Raw genomic sequence first — 8,594 nt, forward strand, 5'->3', positions numbered from 1 at the left:
GGCCCTCCAGATGTTGCAAAACTACAAATCCCAGCATGCCCAGACAGAAAACAGTTGCGTGGGCATGCTAGGAATTGTAGTTTTGCAAGATCTGGAGGGCTATAGTTCAGAGACTACCGTATAGTGGTCTCAAAATGTAGCCCTCCAGCTGTTGCAAAACTACAAATCCCAGCATGCCCAAACAGCTGTCTGGGCATGCTGGGAGTTGTAGTTTTGCAACACCTGGAGTGCTACAGTATAGAGACCACTGTATAGTGGTCTCGGACTGTAGCCCTCCAGATGTTGCTAGGCAACTTACCGGCTTCTGTCGGATCCAGGGAGCCTGCTGCAAGTCATCGCCGCCCGCCGATCTCTGACACCGATCGTCGCCCGCAGCCTCGCCCTCAGGGTAAGTGGACTCCAGCGCCGGTCCCCTTCTTTTCCCCACCTATTGTGGGTGGGCAGAACGGGGAAAACGAAAGTTAACCCCCCCCCCCCCCGCCCCCGATCTGCTATTGGTGGTCGCATCTAGACCACCAATAGCAGGGATAGGAGGGGTGGCACCCCTGCCACCTCACTCCTATCCCTTCAGGGGGATCGTGGGTGTCTTGGACAACCGCGATCCCCCTTATATTCCGGGTCACCATAGACCCGTAATGATCAGGAATCGCGCAAATCGCAAGTCTGAATTCCCCTTAACTACCAGGGTGCTTAGACGTACGCGTACGTCCATGGTCCTTAAGGGATTAAGGACCAAGCCCATTCTGACCTTAAGGACCAGGCAAATTTTTTTTTTGAATTTTCTTTTTTTCCTCCTCGTCTTCTAAAAATTGTAACTCTTTTATATTTTCATCCACAGACTAGTATGAGGGCTTGTTTTTTGCGCAACCAGTTGTCCTGTGTAATGACATCACTCATTTTACCATAAAATGTATGGCACAACCAAAAAAATACTATTTGTGTGGGGAAATTAAAAAGAAAACAGCAATTTTGCTAATTTTAAAAGATTTCGTTTTCATGCTGTGGTAAAAATGACGTGTTCTTTATTCTGTGGGTCATTACGATTAAAATGATACCCATGATTATATACTTTTCTATTATTGTTGCGCTTATAAAAAATCGCAAATTTTTTAACCAAATTAGTATGTTTAAAATCCTTCTATTTTGATGACCTATAACTTTTTCATTCTTTCCGTATAAGCGGCAGTATGAGGGCTAAATTTTTGCTCCATGATCTGTACTTTTTATTGATACCACATTTGTGTATATAAAACTTTAATACATTTTTTTATTTATTTATTTTGTTATGTGACAAAAGCAGCAATTTTGCACTTTTTTTCCGGACATAGTTCGGACATTTGCGCATGTGGTGATAACAAATATGTGTATTAATTTTTTTTTTTTAAACTTTATTGGGGCAAAATGGGAAAAAAGGACATTTTACATTTCTTGGGGGGGGGGGTATTTTTCAAATTTCTTCTTACTTTTTTTTTTGTTACTTTTTGCACTTTCATTTTTACACTTAAATAGTCCTCATAGGGGACTATCTATAGCAATCCCTTGATTGATAATACTGTTCAGTGCTATGCATAGGGCATAGCACTGATCAGTGTTATCGGTGATCTTCTGCTTGATCTCAGACCAAAGCAGAAGACCCCGGGAGACGTCCGGAGCCAGGTGAGGGGACCCCCGGCTGCCATGCTGGATGATCGGATCTCTGCGGCAGCGCTGCAAGTGATCTGATCATCCATTTAAACTGCCGCAGATGCCGTGATCTGTATTGATCACGGCATCTGAGAAGTTAATGGCGGACATCCGTGCGATCGCGGGTGTCCGCCATTACCAGCGGGTCCCTGGCTGCTGATAGCAGCCAGGACCTGCCGCGCATGATACGAGCACCTGTCCGGTGCTCGCGGTCATGAGGGAGCGTAAATGTACCCCATGGTGCGTTAAGTACCACGGCACCATGACGTACATTTACGTCCATTGTCGTTAAGGGGTTAAACACATTATTAAAATACATTACTAATAAAAAGTTGAACTAAATTAATTATAAAAAATATATTATTTTTACATTTAATTGCTCCTTTCTACATTTTTTATTTATTGCCGGCTAAATTTTTAGGTCCCTGCCCACCCACATAAATTGATCCCTGTTTAAAAATTTATAAAACATGTTGTTGTAAAAAAAAATAAAAAAAATTGTTAAATACAATTTTTCCATCCCTACTGCATCCTTTTTTAATTTTTTTATCTTATTTTTTTTGTTACCCACCAAATTTCGAAAAAAAACGCCAAAGGGGCCAAAAATGCAATTTCCACTCAAAGGCAAAAACGAAATAAAAAATGCCAAACACAGGAAAATGCTGTGGTGATTTTTTTGGGCCAGAAAAAAATCGAAGTGGAAACTAAAGGGGTGCTCCGTTGCTCAGGGTTTGGAACAAACTGTTCTGAATGCTGGAGCTGGCACTGGGAGCTCGTGACATCATAGCCCCTGTCATGAGGGGGCGGGGCGTGACATCATGAGGGGACAGGGCTATGATGTCACAAGGTCCCCACGCCGGCTCCAGCGTTCGGAACAGTGGACTAAGCAGGCGAACTACCCCTTTAACACTGCTTTTGGTTCATATTTCTTTATTTTTTTTGTTATATAGAATAGCGTAGTAGTCTGAGCTATTGTAGACAGCAAAATTAATGCTGTATTTGACTTGTACTAATTTGACGCAATGCGTTTTTTGTGTGTGTTTTTAAATAACACATTAACCTTTTAGCTTACGTTTACACGGGAGAATTACCCGTGAGTTTTCCGCAGTGGGTTTGAGCCACAGCAGGTGTTCTGCAAGATATTTTCTGAGATTAATTTTCGCTGTAGAAAATCTTCAGAAGATTACATTGACTTCAATGGGGTTTGCAGTGGATTTTCCAATATGATTTTCTTTGCCACAGAAAACATTGGGAGGAATTTACTAACACTGGCTTTCACACACCGGACTTAAAGACGATGTCCAGTGCTAAGAAATGTATTCCCTATCTACAGGATAGGGGATATGTCTGATCGCAGGGGGACCGACCTCTGAGACCACCCCAAGATCTTCCATACAAGGCCTGGTTGAGCTGATGTGTGTGACACTATAAACACGCCCCCTCTATTCATCTCTATGGGGGAGGCGGAGACACAGCATTCCTGTGTCTCTGCCTGTCAAATAGAGATGAATGGAGGGGACATGTTTCGACCAGCTGATGTGCTGGGTACAAAATGTGCTCTAGCAGAGATGGGGCCCTATACAGGAGATCGTGGATAGGGAATACGTTTCTCGGAATAGACATCTTCTTTAACCCGTTGGGGACGGAGGGCGTGTGGATACGCCCTCGCGTCCTGTCACTTAAGGACGGAGGACGTACCTGTGCGCCCTCCGCATTTCCGATCACCGCCGCTCTCAGGCATCCCGTGCCAATGCCCAGGGGGGGGTCATCAGACGCCGCAAATCGCCGGTGAATTAATTCCTGGTCATACGGGTCTATGGTGACCCGGAAAATAAGGGGGATCGGGGTTTTCCAAGACACCCACGATCCCCCTGAAGGGATAGGAGTAAGGTGGCAGGGTGCCACTCCTCCTATCCCTGCTATTGGTCATCTAGAAGTGATGACCAATAGCAGATTGGGGGTGGGGGGTTAACTTTCAGTTTCCCTGTTCTGCCCACCCACAATAGGCGGGGCAGAACGGTGAAACCGAGGAGGACCGACGCCGAAGGTCCACTTACCCATCGGCGGCGGAGGCGACGATCGGTGGCGGGGATCCGTGGCAGAAGAGGACGGAGATGCAGCTCCCTGGATCCTACGGAAGCCAGTGAGTTGCCTAGCAACATCTGGAGGGCTACAGTTTGAGACCACTATAGAGTGGTCTCTAAACTGTAGCCCTCCAGATGTTGCAAAACTACAACTCCCAGCATGCCCAGACAGTTTTCTGTCTGGGCATGCTGGGAGTTGTACTTTTGCAACAGCTGGATGCACACTGGTTGGAAAACCTTCAGTTAGGTTCTGTTACCTAACTCAGTATTTTCCAAACTGAAGGTTTTCCAACCAGTGTGCATTCAGCTGTTGCAAAAGTACAACTCCCAGCATGCACGGTCTGTCAGTGAATGCGGGGATTTGTAGTTCTGCAACATCCGAAGGGCCACAGTTTGAAGATCACTGTGCAGTGGTTTCTAAACCATGGCCCTTCAGATCTTGCAAAACTACAACTCCCAGCATACCCAAACAGCTGTCTCAGCATGCTGGGAATTGTAGTTTCGTACCTCCAGCTGTTGCATAACTACATCTCCCAGCATGCCCTTTGGCAATAAGTACATGCTGGGAGTTGTAGATTTGCAACAGCTGGAGGCACACTTGTTGGAAAATAATGAGTTAGGTAACAGAACCTAACCTGTCAGTACATGCTGGGAGTCGTAGTTTTGAAACAGCTGGAGGTTTGCCACCCCTCCCCCCCCAGGGTATAGGGTACATTCACACTGGCGGGTTTACTGAGGGTTTCCTGCTCGAAGTTTGAGCTGCGGCAAATTTTCCACCGCAGCGCAAACTCCTAGCAGGAAACTCACTGTAAACTGCCTCCAGTGCGACTGTACCGTAAAAACACTACACTACCACATAATAAGGGGTAAAACACTACATATACACCCCTTACACTGTCCCCCCCCCCAATAAAAATGAAAACGTATCATACGGCAGTGTTTCCAAAATGGAGCCTCCAGCTGTTGCAAAACAACAACTCCCAGCATTTCCGGACAGCCACTGACTGTCCAGGCATGCTGGGAGTTTAGCAACAGCTGGAGGCACCCTGTTTGGGAATCACCGGCGTAGAATACCCCTATGTCCACCCCTATGCAATCCCAATTTAGTCCTCAAATACGCATGGCGCTCTCTCACTTCGGATCCCTGTCGTATTTCAAGGAAACAGTTTAGGGCCACATATGGGGTATGTCCGTACTCTGGAGAAATTGCACTGCAAATTTTGGGGGTCTTTTTCTCCTTTTACCCCTTATGAAAAGGAAAAGTTGAGGTCTACACAGTTAGTGTAAAAAAATAAATTTTACATTAACATGCTGGTGTTGCCCCATACTTTTTATTTTCACAAGAGGTAAAAGGAAAAAAGACCCACAAAATTTGTAACACAATTTCTCCTGAGTACCGAAATACCCCATATGTGGGCGAAAAATGCTCTGCGGGCGCACAACAAGGCTCAGGAGTGAGGGATGTACAGTTGAGGCCTAAATTGGTGATTAGCACAGGGGTGGCTGATTTTACAGCGGTTTTGACATGAACTCAAAAAAATAAATACCTACATGTGACCCCATTTTGGAAACTACACCCCTCACGGAACATAACAAGGGGTATAGTGAGCCTTAACACCCCACAGGTGTTTGACGAATTTTCGTTAAAGTTGGATGGGAAAATGAAGAGAAAATTTTTTTTTCACTAAAATGCTGGTGTTACTCAAAATTTTTCATTTTCACAAGGGTAAATAGGGAAAAAAAAGCCCCCCAAAATTTGTAACCCCGTTTCTTCTGAGTAAGAACATAGCCCATATGGTTATGTAAAGTGCTCTGCGGGTGCACTACAATGCTCAGAAGAGAAGGAGCGCCATTGGGATTTTGGAGAGAAAATTTTCCGGAATTGAAGGCCACGTGTGTTTACAAAGCCCCCATAGTACCAGAACAATGGACCCCCCACATGTGACCCCATTTTGGAAACTACACCCCTCACGGAATGTCATAAGGGGGCAGTGAGCATTCATGCCCCACAGGTGTCTGACAGATTTTTGGAACAGTGGTCCGCGAAAATGAAAAATGTAATTTTTTATTTGCACAGCCCACTGTTCCAAAGATCTGTCAAACGCCAGTAGGGTGTAAATGCTCACTGCACCCCTTATTAAATTCTGTGAGGTATGTAGTTTCCAAAATGGGGTCACATATGGGGGGGGGTCCACTGTTCTGGCACCACGGGGGGCTTTGTAAATGCACATGGCCCCCAACTTCCATTCCAAACAAATTCTGTCTCCAAAAGCCCAATGGCGGTTCTCCTCTTCTGAGCATTGTAGTGTGCCAGCAGAGCACTTGACATCCACACATGGGGTATTTCCATACTCAGACGAAATGGGGTTACAAATTTTGGGGGTCATTTTCTCCTATTACCCCTTGTAAAAATGTAAAATTTGAGGTAAAAACCAGCATTTTAGTGAAAAAACATTTTTTTTCCCATTTACACATCCGATTTTAACAAAAAGTTGTCAAACACCTGTAGGGTGTTAAGGCTCACTGGACCCCTTGTTACGTGCCTTGAGGGGTGTAGGTTCCAAAACAGAAGTCCATGTGTTTTTTTTTTGCTGTTCTGGCACCATAGGGGCTTCCTAAATGCAACATGTCCCCCAAAAACCATTTCAGCAAAATTTGATTTCCAAAAGCCAAATGTGACTCCTTCTCTTCTGAGCATTGTAGTTCACCCGCAGAGCATTTTACATCCTAACATGGGGTATTTCCATACTCAGAAGAGATGGGGTTACAAATTTTTGGGGGCATTTTCTCCCATTGCCTTTTGTAAAAATTGTAAATTTGGGGGGAAAAACTGCACTTTAGTGAAAAAAAAATTTTTTTTTCATTTACACATCCGAATTTAATGAAAAGTTGTTAAACACCTGTGGGGTGTTAAGGCTCACTGGACCCCTTGTTACGTGCCTTGAGGGGTGTAGGTTCCAAAATAGTATGCAATGTGTTGTTTTTTTTTGCTGTACTGGCACCATAGGGGCTTCCTAAATGTGACATGCCCGTCAAAAACCATTTCAGAAAAACTCACTCTCCAAAGTCCCATTGTTGCTCCTTTCCTTCTGTGCCCTCCGAACACTTCACATACACATTTGAGGTATTTCCTTACTCGAGAGAAATTGGGTTACAAATTTTGGGGGGCTTTTTCTCCTATTACCCCTTGTTTAAAAGGGTTAACAAACTTTCTGAATGTAATTTTGAATACTTTGAGGGGTGCAGTTTATGGGGCCATTTATGGGGTATTTCTAATAGGGAGGCCCTTCAAATCCACTTCAAAACTGAACTGGTGCCTGTAAAATTCCGATTTAGAAAATTTGTGAAAAATTAGAAAATTGCTGCTGGACTTTGAAGCCCTCTGATGTCTTCCAAAAAAAAAAAAACATGTCAACTTTATGATGCAAACATAAAGTAGACATATTGGGGGAGATTTATCAAAGGATTTAGACTGTTTTTTCCTGTCTAAATTTGTCGCACAGAAAGTCGCAGTCTAAATATGTGCGACTTTTCTGCGACTTTTGCTGTAGAGGATTTTTAGAACATGATGCATGCAAGTCTATTTTAGTCGGAAATGCATTGGAAAATGCATTGGTGCTGAATTTATCAAGTGCGACTTTTGTGCGACAAGTCGCTTCTGCCCAAAATACGCTGAAATGTCAGACCATGTTGGAGCAGGTCTAAATGCAGTTTAAGCTGTAGACCCTGAAGTCTGAGCACAGAATTTATCAAGGGCTGTGAGACCTTTGATAAATTAGGAGCACAATAGACAGGAGACTACCACATACGCTGGTCTATAAGCATGCCCAGAATAGACTAGATTAGGAAATGTCCCCCATTGTATATGGGAATCAATATATAATTTATTTGGAATGTCTATTTTCCTTACAAGCAGAGAGTTTCAAAGTTAGAAAAATGCAAAATTTTCAATTTTTTGTCATCAAATTTTGGAATTTTTCACCAAGAAATGATGCAAGTATCAACAAAAATGTACCACTAACATAAAGTAGAAAATCAAGAAAAGTGTGGTGAGTGTGCTCAATCTGCTCAATCGTCCGAAAAACTACCACGGCACAGACCTCCAATGGCTGCACTTGGTAATGGCAAACACTAAGTGATTGACAAGGAATAAAAAAATAGAGCAGATGTGCTGTTCTCAAGGACATTAGTAATAATCAAGATAATTAATTGATAAAAAATATATCAAAGTATTTGATAAGAGAAGATTGTGTTCCTGGGTATGTGTAAATAGTCTGAAAATTTGAGAGAGTATATGAAGCTGCTAGGATAGAGAGATGTATGTGAACGAAATGGCCAAATGATGTGAAGAAATTAATAAGATACTAAATTGTAAACGTAACAGAAAAATGTGTTTCCAAGTTTTAAAAGTAGCCAAAAGTAGTCAAATAGCGATAAATTGTGGTCTATAACAAATTTAGATACTAAAATACAGTGGTCCCAGAGTGGATGCCGGCAATCCACACTAGGGTATGTACAATAAGACATAAATTCACAATGTTGCATAAAATTTAAAGCACAAAGAGTAGCTACACATTAGTAAAATAATATACCCAGCAGATGGAAACATGAAAGTAAACATTGCCGGTTAGCTCAGTGGTGCTGTTCGGGATCACTGTTGTGAAAATTGCGGTCTCTCGAACTGCTCGCAGGACGCAAGGAGGATTCCTACCTGCCTTCTCGCTGTCCGATCGCCGAATGACTGCTCCGTGCCTGAGATCCAGGCAGGAGCAGTCGAGCGGCGATAACACCGATCAATGCCATGCTTTTGCATGGCAGTGATCAGTG

Source organism: Hyla sarda, chromosome 4 (assembly GCF_029499605.1).
Source record: "Hyla sarda isolate aHylSar1 chromosome 4, aHylSar1.hap1, whole genome shotgun sequence".
NCBI classification, from domain to species: domain Eukaryota; kingdom Metazoa; phylum Chordata; class Amphibia; order Anura; family Hylidae; genus Hyla; species Hyla sarda.